This window comes from Trachurus japonicus, chromosome 10 (genome assembly GCF_045865225.1).
Source record: "Trachurus japonicus isolate A0001 chromosome 10, Traja_1.0".
NCBI lineage: Eukaryota > Metazoa > Chordata > Actinopteri > Carangiformes > Carangidae > Trachurus > Trachurus japonicus.
Window position 1 is genome coordinate 8,783,765 of NC_140916.1, and position 16,320 is coordinate 8,800,084.

At 41.9% G+C, this 16,320-nt stretch overlaps 1 protein-coding gene across 14 annotated transcripts in view; it reads right to left on the reverse strand.

Moving 5' to 3' along the window:
• Nucleotides 1-16,320, reverse strand: part of LOC146979359 (LIM and calponin homology domains-containing protein 1-like) — a 98,686-nt gene that overhangs the window by 60,244 nt on the left and 22,122 nt on the right. The window lies entirely within an intron of this gene.

Sequence of the window (16,320 nt, forward strand, 5' to 3'; positions counted from 1 at the left end):
TTTGCATGACTACAGTGCATCTTCAGGTATGCGTGATAGTTTGTGGACAAATATTAACGACACATATAGACGAGTCTTTAAGCTGCGAGCTCTGTTAAGTGCACAAAAAAAACAACCTTGGGGGACATACTTGAACGTGTGCCAAAAAAAGTGCAAGGTTCACTTGTAGCACAGTTTATGAAAAGGAACGAATACAAATTGCTGCTCGTGGTGTTGGAGATTTAAGCTCAAGTTTCGACCTTTCACCTTCAGTCGGGCAAATGAACAGGATTTCATCTAATAAATACATTTAAAATCCCACACAAACTTCTCAAGTGCCACATTAACACCAAGAGTGAGATAACCAACGCCTCCCACTCAAAAAAAATATCTGCTGCTGCAGCGCCTTTTAGTACCAAGCCCACTTAAAATCCATTTATTCACACAAACACTGGCAGACATGTGGCTATAAAAAAGGAGGGACCCTTTTGGACTGCAGGTTTGGAAGCCAAAACAATTACAAGATTAAATTTCCTGAGAGTTTCTTTTACATTTATTTGCACAGCTGTGGAGACCCAAAAAGAAAAAAAAAGGGTTAGAGAGATGTAGAGCGTCTGGGCCGGCTGTGCATTTCTGTCAGCTTCTTGGCCCGTCGTGGAGCCTGGACCTGTTACAAAAGAAATGGACTGCCGTATGTCAGCGTGTAGGCCGACAGTAGGCCTCAATGCTGCTGCCGAGGTCGCAGCGAGACGTCATGTTTGGTGTTGGGGAGCTGGACAGACAGAGAAAGTGGATAAAGAAGGACAAACAGAGGAACCAAAAGTGGCACTGACTTCCCACCCCCACGCGTGCTGACGTTTAGTTATTCACCGCCACTGTTCCCTACTGCGACAGCACTTGTGAACAGGGGACTTTGTGTGTCTGCCGTTGTGTGTGTCTGCTGCTAAACGGCGCAAAAGCGATGAATGTGAGACCTTAGAAGTCTGCCTCACAGTACAAACATATGGCCCCCAAACCCACAGTGTATGATTTCAGTGTACGGACTTGACGCGGAGGAGGAAGGACTTAATATTAATTGCTGAGTTGAGAAGCAGAAGTCGAAAAGTGGAAAAACTTCAATGGCGAAGAGGAAACGCTGCTAAAAGTATTAAAAACGCATGAACGCTCTCTGATCACAATAACAGTCTGACATCTGTCCAAAGGAAACACGATCCACTCACCAGCTCGTCTAAAACTCACTAATAAACCAACTCTATTTTGCTTGATAAGTACAAACCAAACTTTCTGTATGTGATGGAGTACAGTCGTCTCTCATTAACGCGTTCGCCAAGTTCGGGGAGTTCTTGGGAGCTAGAACTTGACAAGTTTAACAAGTTTTAGTCCAGACACATCCCGGGGATGTGAGGAGGACTGTTTGCAGCAGCAGCAGCAGCAGCAGCAGCAGCAGCAGCTCCTGCTAATATCAGCAGCTCAGCAGGTTATTATGCTTCAACATGACGGCTCCCGACTGTTCTCTGATGAACTGATCATAACAAACATTTGTTCAGGGAAAGAAAAAAATGATAATGAGTGTTGCAAAAGTTACACTTCATGGACAAAAATCAAACAAAAGCTAATATGGATAGCGCTGTGTCTGTCCATTTTGGTTTACAGTTCTCTACTGTTATTGAAACATGGTGGTTTATTCATGTAAGAAATGGTCTGTAACTGATCTGAACTTAAGCACAGAGAAGATTGCAGACAGGAAATCACATCTTGTTTTCATTAATCTGATTATTGCTGAAATTAAACAAAAGAGGAAATCTTTAGAGCTTCTGTTAGTTCGTTTTCAGCCTCTATGCTAAGCTAAGCTAAGCTAACTGGTGACTGACTTCACCTGCAATAACATCAAGTATCCTCAGGCTGCTGGAGCTGATATAAACCTACAAGTTTATATAGATCATTGAACACAGACGGCTTAATGTCGCTGGACTGTAATTTATCAGTTTGCGGCTGCAGCAGTAGCAGTATGGTAATTACCCCCCTCCCCTCCCCTCCCCTCTTACCTCCAGTCTAAAGTTACATGGGCAGAAAAAACATCTTTAGCTCTGCCCCATGAGGTTCAACTTAATCAATATGATTAATTCTGTCTCTGGATCTACCACAGAGGGAAAAAGTTGTGAAATAAAAAAAAAAAGCAAATCCTTCAAAGAGTTTCTATTCGGCTAGACGACAGCAGACTGCAGGTCAGACCATTAGTCAATAACATTTCCACATTTTATTCACTGAAGAATGACATTTCCTGGTCTTGTGTTACACACTGATAGTCTGTGGTCTTGTACATGAGGGAATAACATTTCCAGATCTTCTCTCTAAGCTTAATGCATACTAGCATTCCCAGGTTTTGTTCATATGAGAAACTTTTTGTGGTCTGATCTCAGTCAAGATTCAGTGGCCTAGATACTTTTATAACTGCAGCTTTAAAAAAGAAATCTGCAGCTGAGCAGATGACCTTGATTTAGGAGCTCCTCAATAAATGTGTCAGATGGATATTGGTGCTGCGCTTTCTAAAACTGGATGACCTTTTTATTTCTCCATCGCATAGAGGTCACCATTACCCAGAAGCCCCGTCACCGTACGGCAAACATGGTCCAGCTTTGATTGTGTCTGACTCACACAAACACAAAACACAGGGGTTCAACCTGTGTGCTTGAACAGCCTCAATGACAACTAGGTCAGCTCCTCACCAGCCTTGTTAATGAGTCTGAGTGGACAGGGAGATTACAGTGTCACAACACCTTTACAAAGATTGGTGTGCAGTTAAAGGACGGATAGGACTAACGGCTCCTGCAGCACAAGAGGGAAAACCGGATGAAAAATCACATTACACTCCCCCGTTAGTATTATTATTAAAATGAAACTCTTCTGAAAAATATATGAGGCTTGGAGGTTTTCTACAGGTGGTATTATGATGTTCCAGCTGGAAACACAGAAACTGCTCATACTCAAATGATTTCATAAGAGAAAAGAAATGATGAAACATCAAAATCTGTCAGTGTACTTGAAACATTTTTTTTTTCCACATTCAATAAATCCGAATCACCGGCCTCTCGTGGGCCCAGGGCCTCCAGGTGAAAGAGACAGAGTCTCAAAGGTTAGCTCTATTAATATTCGGTCCTATGGGGCGCAGGCACATTAACATAAATTACAAACTTCCCCTCTGGCTATGACACAGTCTGAACTGTAGAAAATGGAAGAGGGATTCGCTTTTCACATTATCTCGCTGCTGCTCTTTGGCAGTGGACTGGCCGAGCTGCTAAGGACCTTGATTCATGTGCATCTGCTGCTCCCATAAGTCTCATCCTGAGCTAAAGAGCACACAGATCTCCTGTCTGGGCCAGAGTCGATGCTTAGTTGGAGACAACACATACCTGAAAAGCATATGACACGGAAAGAAATTAAGTTTTGCACTACTTATAGGTCCAGTATTTTATAATTTTTCATTGATATTTGTGGTTTTGGTGCTTAAAACCATCAGCCGCCATGAGACTCTTCACTGTGCAATAGCTCAGTCTTATGCGTAGTACTCCAGCACTTTACTTGTTCTTTTAAATAATAATTAACTAGCTTTAATCTTTTACCTCTGATGTACAGTATTGATTTATATTTATTTATATGCATTTTTGTATTTCGACTTGTAGATACTTATTAGTTTATTGGGTGTTTATAGCTTAATTTTATACAGGTCTGCAATTTTTAGATAGATCAGTTTCTTATTTTTCATTGTTGCAATGAATGGCATGTGAATGCTGCTGTAACAATCATTATTTCCTGTCTTTAACATCTTTTTCAGGCGCCTGTCTGGAGCTCTGGTAACAACAGGTTGGTGAACCAATCAGAGAAGAGGAGGCTCTGAGCTTGTTTATTTGATTGGCTGACTATTTTCTGAGTGATCAAATAAAAATATAGCAGATTTCAGGTCAATTATCAGAGACATGGAGGAAACCAGAGTCTTGACAGCTCGTTTTCTAAATACAGGCTGTGTGCTTTTTCTCTGTGGACTCAGAATTTGATACTTTCACAGTATTAATATAGAAACTTGACCTGCTTTATAATCAAAAGAGACTTGGAAATCTACCTTTATACTTCATTATGGGACCTTTAAGTAAAATTCAACGAGACAAGAGCCTCCAGCGCTGACTGTTGTCTTTACGCCGGGACGCTGACTGGCTGGCGGGCTCGTAACATATTATGTGTACAGAGCATTACCTCGCTGACTAATAAAACGTCCTGAGTTACAGCAGGAAGCTACGGCTACAACATCATAAAAGTTGGGGCGGGCGGCGGACTCCTTTTGCATGCGAGGAAGTGTTGTTTATTGTAGGTTAAGTGCATGGTGTTCGGAGGAAAACATAACAGCCATTTGAAGTGGCCATTAAACGATATATCAGAAATCGGAGAAACTTCATCAGCATCAGATCTAGAAAAGGAAGTAATAAAAATACCCACAGATGACCACCCAGGGTAACCTTATATGGCATGATCAGATAACTGTGATACTGCTGCTAGTGTTCTTGTTTTTTTTTGTTTGTTTTTTTAAAAAAGGAGAAATCCATGAAAAGATTTATCTGTAAAATGCTGTAAAACTCTGTATCTGCATGTGTTTTCAACTCACTGCAGGGTCATATGAGGGGACTCAATTAAAAAGAGGAATGTGTCGCCTTTGTAGTTTTCATTGGAATGTCGCCTGCATTGTTTCACAAACAATCAAAAGATGCTGGTTGGGTTGTTTGGTTTTTTTTTTTTTTTTTGGCCCTTTCTCTCCCTCCATTTCACTTCCTTCCTCTTGGAAAAGCCTTCATGTCCAGGCTGCAATCGCTCACATGGGCTCTCGATGTGTCCAAAGCGTCCATCACGATCACCACAAAGAAAGGAAGTCTCTGTTGGTTTAGAAATGCATGAATGAACTCCACCGGAGCACATGCCGTTTTTTTGTTGTTGTTTTTTGCCAAATCCTCGTTCCCTCAGGGAGCGGTGCTGTGTGAATCTATTTTCCAATTCTTTGATGAATTATAAAATAGAAAACCCTGATGAAGTTTAAGCACACAAACTCCCAGGAGACACTTCTTTCATGTTCTGAGATAAAACACGACTGTGATGAGAAGAGACTCCTCTACAGCTGACTTTATATTTACCATCTTGAACCAGACGGAGCTGAAAACGCTGGTGCTGCTGCGGATGCACTCACGACAACAGACAAAATCAAGACGCGCTTTCTGTCATGGCCATGTCACTACTTCTGCCTCCCTGTCTGAACTAGCCTAATGCAATCCCTCCACCCTGAGGCCTGTCCAAGGAAAACAGATCTATTGCAGCAGCACGGCGGTATAATCTCAGAGGCCTCGCGTCTTGGACGGCTACCTGTCCCAAATTAACGACCAATAACTCAAAGGTTTTGCAGACAGGCTGGTTTCCGTGACTCGGGGAAGTAAAACACTACTTTACTTTCGAAAGCCCCCCCCTGAGGCGACGTGCGATCAGCCTGTTAAAAAGAGTTGACAGCTGTGAGCTCAAGGGCTGGCAAACATAAACAGAGACATGTGCTCCCGACCTACAGGCTCGCTTTACCGTCACACGCCTGCTTTATAGACAAAAGCCTTGTACTTTACAAGATGTTGTCTTAAGGGTGTTGCATAATCCCGACTGAATCCAACACCGCACGTCCAAGTTCAAGAACACATGTAAACACGTCTTCTGGCCTACAGCTAATAATCTCATTAATTCAACTGGGAGAGAGCGGATTAAACTGTAAATGCTTCTGGTTCTGCTTAACGGGGCAAAATACAGCAATGTGCAAACCTGGCCGTGCAGAAATACAAACTTCATGACGTGAGCAGGAGGGGCAGACACAAACAACACGACTGATGCATGGTTTGTGTAGTCTGGGGAACAAAAGACCCAAAAAAACAATCAAATCATTCAATCTACTGACTCAAACACTGAGCGAGCCGCCGCTTCTTTATCATCACACAAAAAAAGATAGAAATCTTGCCTTTGGCTTTTTGTGAAGTCGGGTTTGATGAGAGAAGAAATGTCCCAAGACAACAAAAGTATTGAAATTGGTAACATCTGACTCTTCATATGAGTGTGGGGCGGGGGGTGGGGGGTGGGGGCTTTGGCTGAGGGTCCCTTCAACTCATGGAGCCTCAACAAGTTCAGCCAAAGGTCAGGAGTGGTATCTGCCTGCGATCCATCATCCGGACCTTTTCACAAGCGGCCACCGCTGCCACCGCTGTGGGGATCCTCTATTGTGACTGTGGACTGTTTGCTCTGCGCTCGGTGCGCTGGCATGTCGGTGGATCCACTGAGGGAGGGAGAGGGGGAGGAAGGGAGGGAGGGAGAGGGGAGCTTGGGGGGGGTGATCTCTGAGAGCAATTAAACTCTTCTTCATCTTTATGCTTACAATGTATTTTAAAGGTTGAATGTGTCACAACTTTACATGAATGAAGCATTGTGTTGCTGTGAAGGTGACATGGACTACAAACCATGTTCTCCAGACATGTGGGGACATGCTTGTTTGGTACAAGACTCAACAAAAAACCAAAACACAAAACTGTGTCTTTTTTTTAAAATAAAATGCAAGAACAACCGATCCTATTGAAAGCATAATGATCTGAATAGCAGAGTTAATGTTTCGACTGGCCAGTGGCCACGCCGGCGAACTAGAGCTGATAAGACCAACACGTCACAGCCGTCAGCTGACGTCTGAGGAAGACAGTGCGCTGCAGTCGAAACATGTCAAGGTAACGTCAAAAATGTACTCTTGGCTGTTAAAATGAAAGTAAAAGTAAAAAAAACTCAAACTGAAAAAGGCAAAATGAACGTAATCACACCAGCAGAGTTCATAATTGAACCAGGGAAGTTAAGTTAAATGTACTGTCCCAACATCCGTTCCCCTGCCAGTTTCCTGCATCTTGTGTTTCCTACATTACAATAAAATCAGTGCAATAAAAGATGCAACACAAAGCTGAGCAGTTGGTCAGATGAGAAGCAAAACATTGTCATATTCTGTCATGCATGTGTATGACCAAATAAATGATCTGATAAAAGAAGAAACTCCTTGGAAATTCACTTTCAACAGATTTACAAATTCATTCAAGTAATTTCTTTCAGGTAAAAAAAAGATTTTCTCGTTTCAGCTTCTGCAATGTAAAGATTTCCTGCTTCTGTCTGTTTAATATCTATAAATTCTGGCCTGTTGGTGACAGAAAAACAATCTTGTCTGGTTGAAGCTGTGACCTTGTGCTCTGGGAAACAACTGTCACAAACGAGATAACAGAATTCATTGAGCGACTACGCTGCACATTGCTCGAAATTGAAAATCATCAGTCGCTGCAGCTGCAAAATCAGTTTCCATTTCACTGAAGTGGCTCTGAACAAGACAATCTGCAAGTGGAGTGTTTGTTTACCTACGACACAACATGAAGAGATGAGAAAATCAAAAGGAAACATGCAACGACATCTGACACAAACACAACACAAACGCCATCATCATCGGGGGGTTTTTCAGCGAGTGTCATACAGATGCAAACAGAGGCTCTAGAGGCATCTGGGGCCAATGTGCGTCTGGAAAACAGAATAGCTTGTGTATCTTTTTCCTCATTGCCTAATTTTAGCACGCATCATGAGGTTTCCCTGAGTTGGCAGAGCTTTTATAAGATTTGGGCTAATATCGGATCATGCCTCTAAAGCCCGCATGGCAGATCACCACTAAATCACCGCAATCAAGTTGCAGATCCAACCATCCACCGTGTCCGACTGATCTGGAGACAGTGACGCCAGCGGTGGAGCACAGCGGAGGGAAGCACGTTCACACAGACCAGAGACAAATCTATGTAGTATGGTACTTCATTAAAGGGATAGTTCAATTTTTGGCAAATTCGCCTATCACCATAATCTCTATAGTCATAGCAGTAGGTTCATTACTTTTAATCATCGATGCATATGTTGTTTTTAAATCTGCGGGGCAGAGACGTGAGCTGCTCAGCTAACACAATGGAAGTGAATGCTACAGGTCCCCTGTCCCTCATCAAACTCATCAGATACCCAGTCAATTCACCACCCTATGAAATAATAATGTAACGTTATGAGCGAACGAAAGTGAAACCATTTGCCAAGAATGTTTTCATTAATCAAGAATGAAAGTCGGAGGGTCGAAGACGATCAGATACCATCGTAGTTCCGACCATAAACGATGCCAACTAGCGATCTGGCGGCGTTATTCTCATGACCCGCCGGGCAGCGTCCGGGAAACCGAAACTAGGAAATGCTGGGCGACTCGACCACTAAATAATATCAAAACAACTATAAAAACAAAACGATATATTATCGAAAATGGACACATTAACAAGTGCGGGTAACGTAGGTTCCTCCACATTAATATGAAACTCTTTTATAACCAAAAGCAAACTCCTCGGGGTCTCTTTAAAGGTGAACCTACTCCTAAGACTATAGGAATTATGGCAAAAGGCGAACTTGCCAAAAACTATCCTTTTAACTGATACTGATTGATGGACCCCCATTTGACCACATGTGCAAAAAGTATTCACTCACCCATCTGCCCTCGCTTCATACAGACACCAGCACAGACGTTTGATGTCAGTGTGTTTACAGGACGCCGCCTGCAAACATCCAAGTTTGTATTTTTGGCGGGAGGTGAGGCGGTCTGCGAAGGAAGCAGCTGAATTTTTTATTTTTTTAAACTTGTGCCAACTGAGTCTCTGCTCGGCCCAGCCCAGAGACAATGAACAAAAGAGAATTATGAAGCAGGGATCATCACAGGTAATGACAGTTAATGGAGCATAATTGGCGTGGTATTACGGAGCGGGATCAGCCCCGGACCGCAACAATCCCACAGTCGGACCACAGCTTCTGGGAGAATATTTATGTGCTGATTTGATGACAGCTGGCTATTTAGAATCAATCTGTTGTGATAGATGACCATGTTTCGCAGACTAAAACTTGCAAAAAGGCTAACATCTTGTTAGACCACCTCAAAGGACAAGAGTAATGACCTCTGTCAGAAGAGCAGACTGAACATTAATTCAAAAAGCGTTCAGTTACGAACCTGTCATAGCATTTCGTAGCACAAAGACAACGCAAGAAAAATTACGCCTGGGACCCGAACGTTAGTTTCACAGTTTACCATTCACATGTGCCAACCACTCGCTGCAGGCAGCAGCAATGAATTACGTTGATTTGTGGTCATGGAGAGCACAATAAAAGGGAGAGGAAGACATAAATAAGCGTGCTGGTCGAGAGTGGAGGAAAATCACTCACAGCCAGATCAGTGCAAGTTTACACTGTTTGCAGAAACAACATGTTTGCCAGGGTTTATGGTCTATTTGTAGTGTAAGATCTGTGCACTCCTGTCCATGATAGTGAATAATATGAGGAGCGTGCTCGACTCCAGCTCAGCTCCTTTTCAAATTCCTCGCTGTATTTTTTTTAGCGTATTAAAAACACAAACACATTTTCTACTGTTGACTGTTTCATTTTAGTGAGAAAAGCACAAATGTTCCCAGGCACACGGCGGATCCTGTGAGAGTCATCTGGCGTGGGAAACCTTACACAACCCGCCGATTAGTCATGTACTGCTCCCACTCAGCAAGACGCACCACTTTCATTTCAGCAGGAGCTACATTGTGTTTACGTGTTGGACTGTATCCGTCAACGGACACTCGCAGGGAGCAGCTGATAGTGTTGTAAACCTGCAGCAAGTAATCAATTACTCAATGCAAAGAGAATTAATCTGCATCTATCAACTTTAAAGTAATTTACACAGAAAAATCCCAAGTATTGGACGATTTCTACATCCAATTTGGTCCTTTTATAGGAACTTTCAATGATTTTCTGTTTGGTAAAATGATTAAATAATTAGATTTAAAGAAAATTCAAAGGATTTTTTGATAATAAAACTGAGAGCAGTCTAGAGGAAAACTGGCTTGCAGCTTTTTAGTTGACTGCAAACAATGAGGACATTTCTTCTTCCAGAGCAAATCTGGTCCACGCATATGTTTAAATGCAACGTCCAACAGTAAACAATAGAAAAGTTACAGTCACTGTCATGCTACGGTGCAAACAGGTAATTAACAGCGTCTCGGGGACCACTAGTCTGTCGGCTGCACCGGCCTGCAGGAACTCATCTCCCCTGAGCCAAGCTGTTTTCGATGTCACACCTTGGTCTCTGGAGACGAGCCCTGCAGTGTTTGTCCAAAATGAACTGATGGGGCTCTGAATGAATGTCCGTCTGCTGTTTGTGTTCACACTGTAAATCTGGAGACCACCTAGAAGAGTTTGGTCCATTTCCTCGCGGCAATAATTGCAATTATTTGATATCACTCTTTCAACCCCCAAAATAATACAAAGTTTAAGGGATAGTTCAACATTTTGGCAAATTGGAACCATTGCCATAATTGCTATAGTCATCGCAGTAGGTTTGTAACCTTTATTTGTAAATAAGGTAAATTCATGCAAAACTGCTGATGCACGTTACCTTCAGGGACAGTTTTTCAGCAAGCAGTCTCTGCATTTACCTCTAAAACAACTCCGTCTCGTAACGTTCCGTTATTATCTCATAGCGTGGTGAATGTGCAGGTCACAACTTGTCCACGAGAGCGTTTTGAAGTTTTTGGATTGTGTATTTGATGAGCTTGATGAGGGAAACCAAGAAATCCCATGAGCCTCCGTAGCGTAGCTCTGAGCAGCTCGCGGCTCTGCTCCACTGTTCTAAAAACAGCTTGCACCGACAGTTAAAGGTAACGAACCTACTGCTATGACTATAGGGATTCTGGCAATGGGCCAATTTGCCAAAATGTTGAACTATCCCTTTAAAGCTCAAAATAAAAATGAATCCATAATTAAACATTGATAAATGAAATAATGCAAAAATATTTCTGAGGTGGGTCTTCGGTTTCTTTTTACATTGTAGTTTGTATTACACATGTTTTCCTTATTGAGACTGCTCCGCTTGATATAATTATTCTAGAGTAAGTTGTATAAAGTTGAATTATTTTGCTTTGACACATGCACAAATCAAAAACATGTAAAAGTGACAGATGCAGCTGGTTATCACACAGCCTGATGTGACACAGGCTTTGTGTGTTATTGTTATTTGAACATCAGAGTTGTTTTCCTGGTGATGTGTTGTTCACATTTCTCTGTAAACCCTTCTGAACCTTCACTGGTCATCTGTGGAAAAACAGTCTCAGTTCTTTTGTTATTGTCGGGATTATTACTAATCATATCCATGAAAATCTAATCAGATGCAGCTTTTTTTTCTCTTAAGTTTAAAACCCAAACTTAAGCTGTCCATTATCTTGAGGTTATATTTCAGGCTTACACTACAAAACGCTCGGTTCCACAATGGCTCTTTGGCTTGGACTTGTGTTGTTGGAAGGAAATGTCCAAACTTTTGTCACATTTTACAGTAAACGTAAAGAAAAATTAGGATTTTCAGGATTTCAGACAGTTCCTCGAGCCTTAAAGAAGAAAGCTGCCTTACCGATTTATCACTGTATGTTGTTCATTTCTGTTAAAGTGCATTGAACACCAGCGCTGCCTAGCCTGTCTGTAGCGCTGTCACAGATCACTGCAGATACGATCCACACGCTCCGTTCTCAAGAAACTGATCCTGGAGCAGTCATAACACTGATCGAGATAAGATTTAGTTTTTTTATATCCAGTTAAATCACAACCACTTCCTTTTATCAACCTCCTGCAGAGCAACACAACTCTGTCACCTGCTCGCGATTAGGAGGAAAATGTGCACACACACACACGCTCACAAAACTACACACATGTCATATTAAGCCAAACACTTTGTGACAGTAATTCCCAGAGACAAGTGAGGAACTTGGAGTTGGAGAAGTTTTCCAGACTTGGCTCAGCTTTTTGCCTCTCACTTCAACAGAGCAATGAATCAAAGGCTTCTCAGGAGAGGAGGGGAGTCGAGCTAACAATGCTGCTGCAGTGACACACAATGTCAAAGGTCAAGCTTACACCTCTCTGATCCTGCCTTTCTTTGTCTCCCTCTCTCTCACAGTGAGGGGAATTTTTTTAACGAACAAGCTCCTGCTAATTGTCTGGTGACATGTCACTCCAGGTATGTCGAGAGACGCTTTGACAAAGCTGCGTTCTTACCCGTAACAGCATCAATCACACTTTAAATGGATAGTGTCAGTGGATGCCAAGCAGACTTAAACACACGATGTCAATTGTGAACGACGACCGGTGCGATTACATTCCCCCCATAAGGAAAGTTATTGTTTGCAATGTTAAAATGTTTACCTGCCATCCTGCTCCTCAGGTTGTGAGTGTCAGGGCCTCAGCTCCTCATCCCCTCACTTCCTGTTATTGATTGGATCTGAGGAACTGCAGCCAATACGTCTGGACAATTAGCCAATTGGTTCACCTGGAGTATAAAGGGAGGAGGAGCTCTCTCTCTCTCTCTACCATATGCTTTTCCTGCCCGTGTGCATATGCTGCCTTGTCAACATGTCTCCAACTTTGTGAAAGATTCATTTAGATTTTTCTTCTCCCGTTTCTAAGTATGAAGTCTGAAGAAGCTTTTTTTCTGTGTTAGTTTCTGTATTGTGGGTTTTCCAGTCAGCTCCATTCTGTTCTGTTTGTTGTTTTGGCCCGAGCGCTCCCTGAAATCAAATTTATGCTTCAGTTTTTCTGGCAATAAAAGTTAAAGATCCAGAACAAATGAGTTCTCAGGTTCCTCGTCCTGCTTTGTGTTACTTCTGTTTCCAACAACGAGAGCAGTTTTGGAGTCAAAAAAAAAAAAGAAAGGGTTTTTGTTCTGGAAAAAATACAAATATAACATCCAGTTTTGCCATATTACTGGCTGGCTACATTAACAGGTACAGTGAGAAGCATTTAACAAAGTATTTTATCAGGAATACTGGCGCCTCTATGAACATGAGTATTTCACTTGGACAGCAGAGCTGACTGAGGGAGCTGCTGTTTCCTTGTCTTCCGCACTTAATCGTTAGTCTTTTCTATATTTAATGATTCTGCTTGGAGGAGGACTGTAAGTGAAGCTTTACCAAATGACAAGATCATTTGGTAAAGCGTTGGTAAATCGTTATCATGCATCATAGGGATGCATGATAACTCTTTTTTTCCATCGATACCCGATAATCTGCTTCTCATAACGGATGCTGGTAGCCGATTACATTTAAGGTGTGCATACTGTAGTTTATGTGCACACCTTGAGTTAAGAAAGGCTAAGATGTAGTAAGTAAAGATAAATTTACCATTATCATCATCGTTGCATCACTAATGTAATCGCAACAAAAACAAGAACAGTTATGACTCTTCAGAAAACAACATTTGCTATTGTTTGAAATCAACTCAGTGGGCAAATGGACAACAAATGAGTGAAATCAATGCAATCTTAGGTGATTATAATTGGCTCTATAGAATTAGTTCCTTGGGGTGCAAGTGTTCATACTTATTCTCAATCATCCGCATGCACCCTCTGAATTAGCAGCACATCAAGTCTCAACAACTACAGACTCAAACTTTGGGAAAATGATGCACAATTGTTGCTTTCAAAGGATTAACAAGGACATGATCCACAAAAAGTCCATTATAAGTGCAGCCTTTACACACCCTGTGAGCTCGGGCCTAATATAATTGATGGAATTGAAAATTTTATGAATGCATTTTAAACAAACACCTGAGTTCAGCTCAAGCAAACATTTTGCTGTTTGTTATGTTTAAATGGTTCGACACTGTTTGACCCCAGATTTCTTCAAGTTCTTGTTCTTCGCTTCCTTTCACATGAAAGATGAAAAAGCTGAACGGCCTCACATCAGCGTTCACATAAACTCATCGTCTGAGGAGATTCGAAACTAAACAGGAGGTCAAGCTTCAAATCTCCACAAATAAGACACAACTGTTTCATGTCGAGCTGTATATTATTTTTTCTCTCTCCACATTCCTCTGTTCATCATCCTCGCATTAAAAAGATAAAACACAGATACCAGATTCCAAAAAAAGATGTATCAGTTTTTGAAGACAAACTAAACAAGTCTAAATCTGAGAATACAATTTTCTGGGAATGCCGAGTGAATGCTGCACTAAAAATTGATATTTTTATGTTAACGTCAGTCATGTAGTTGGGTCACCACAGGTTTAAAACACCCAGGGACAAATACAAACCTACAACTCTGATTTTCATCCATTAATTGTTCCATTCATGACATTTCCTCGGCTCTTACAATGGGAGATTCGTGTCAAGTGCAGGTGGGAGAACCATTGAGTCTTCAGCTTTGAAGAGCCTTTTCCATTTAAGACATTTATAGATCGAATAAACTTTTAAAAAAAAGAAAGTCTTCCTCTCATAACATACCACAGGTTTTATGGTCGGTATAAACTGGAATGTCTCGTTGACTAAATAACATTTTTTTAATTCACTGGCGTTTTTATTAACCAGTTGTCATATAATGGAAACATTCATCCCTCCCAAGACAAACTGCCACCTCTCTGCGGAGGTGATTAATAGCTCTGACCCAGTTCATCCTCTGGTTCATGTGTTCAGACAGGTTTCTTCTGTTGCCAATGAGTCCATTAAACAGCAGCAGTGGATCCTGATTATTGGAAATAGCAATTCACCGAGCGGATAAGAACTAACATTAAAAGAAAAAGACATTTCCATGTTTTACTCATTGGGATAAACTTCCAAATCTAAGCACTTTCGCATGCATAATACAGGAGATAAAAGGGTTTCTATTCATTCATTCATTCATTCATTCATTCATTCATAAAATGTCACAAGGAATTCAAATCCAATCCACAGCATCAGAGGTTTTCTTTATGAGTCTGTCACGTTGTGTCTGTGATTATTACTCAATGGGCATAAAACAGCTTAGTAAGCGTGCCACACACTCCCACCCCGCAGCCATTCACAGGCCAACCAGTGCCATTAAAGGCCTGCATGCCTACTGCTATTGTACATTTAGCTGTGATTCACAACTAGAGGACGTTCGTTCAAATCTCTAAAAGCTTTAAAATTACGTAAATGCAGCTTCTGACTTTAGCTGACAAACACCAGCACAACGACTGTGGCTGCGTCACAGTCACTGGTCTTTACATTCAAACCGTACGTACACACCTGGCATTCAGACGGAGGAGACGGCTTTCTTCCAAACTTGTTTTCCTAAGAGCTTAAACAGTCTGAATTCAGTCCCCCTCGCCCCGTCCTCCTCAAGCCTCCTCCCGTTCCCCTCGACTCTCTCGGTAAGTCCCTCTGATTAAACAAGCCAAATTTCCTGCCACTAAAATGGCCGAGCCCTGAGCTAAATGTTAGTATTCCAGCCAGTCCGTCCCGTTTCCACCCTGATTAGCTGATGGAACAATGTTTGGGTTGTGGATTAACCCCACTCCTGGCCCCCCATTGGTGCTACTCACTTCCACTCCCCCCCATCCTCACTCTCCTCACTCTCCCTGTGTTGTTCTCCCCCAAAATCTCTTCCAAGCTTGGAGGGGAGTATTTGGACTTGAGGATGGCTTGGCAGCGAGGTGGAGGGAAGCGGGGACCTGTGTCACGTGAAAACAGGGTGTGGGGTGAAAGGCAGGTTGAAAATGATTACATTATCCTGTTTTAGCAGCAAGGTGATGCTGACGGTTGAGATTTTCCTGCCAAAGTCAGTTACTATTTCATAAATCTACATCACTGTGAGTGTGTGTGGATGGAAGCCGGGGGGGGGGGGGGCAGTCTCAGTCACACTTGACGCTATTCATAAGCCAATACAATACTGGAGCCACATATCTGTGTGTGTGTACAGTGGGCATGAAATTTGATGTGACAGTTTGAAAATGAAAAGTATGACACATGCAGTAATTACTTATGAACAGTGAACTAAATGTGATTCAGCAGTTCCTTCGCTCAAAAAGCACCTTATAAGAAGCCATGAGAACATTATGACCGATTCGTTTTAGACTTTACTTTACACATGAGCCTTTCATGGTTTGACGTATTATGGCATCGTTAAGGCTGAAACTTGGGACTTGGAATAAAACATGACTCCAGCTGCACTTGGAAAGAAGTATTACACTATCAGGATGAGTGGAAAAGAATATCCCATGTATCCTGACTACCAGACACCAAAGATGCTGAGTATGTAACACATCATCCAAATTTATTTCTGGGGTGAGATTATAAAGATGCAGCTGAGCTTCTTCCAATGCAGTGTATGCAAGGCAAGCACATCATCAGGCTGCACTTGTAAATAAGAATTTGTTCTTATTCTTAATTGCTTGCCTGGGTAAATAAAGGTTAAATAATGATTT